The sequence below is a fragment of the Haliaeetus leucocephalus genome, unplaced genomic scaffold (assembly GCF_000737465.1).
Source record: "Haliaeetus leucocephalus isolate CR32 unplaced genomic scaffold, Haliaeetus_leucocephalus-4.0 Scaffold656, whole genome shotgun sequence".
Classification (NCBI taxonomy): Eukaryota; Metazoa; Chordata; class Aves; order Accipitriformes; family Accipitridae; genus Haliaeetus; species Haliaeetus leucocephalus.
The window spans coordinates 14,677,422-14,677,624 of NW_010973092.1; the positions used below are offsets into that span (position 1 = coordinate 14,677,422).

At 74.4% G+C, this 203-nt stretch overlaps 1 protein-coding gene across 1 annotated transcript in view; it reads left to right on the forward strand.

Annotated features, from left to right (window-relative positions):
• The window catches only part of MAT2B (methionine adenosyltransferase II, beta), a 13,396-nt gene that overhangs the window by 1,517 nt on the left and 11,676 nt on the right, over positions 1-203 (forward strand). The window lies entirely within an intron of this gene.

Sequence of the window (203 nt, forward strand, 5' to 3'; positions counted from 1 at the left end):
GTCCGGGGGCGGCGGGGGAGCGGTTCCCCCCGCGGGGGCGAGGGCGGAGACCGCTTCGGCCCCGTTCTTACCGACGGCGCGGGCTGGGCCCGTCCCCCGCATTTTCTCTAAAAGGCTTTTGCGTGTTTTCTGTCCGTTCGGCCTGCCCCGCGGGCCGGGGCCTTGTTTTCGGGCCGGGGGCGGCGTCAGTGTCCCCCCCCCCC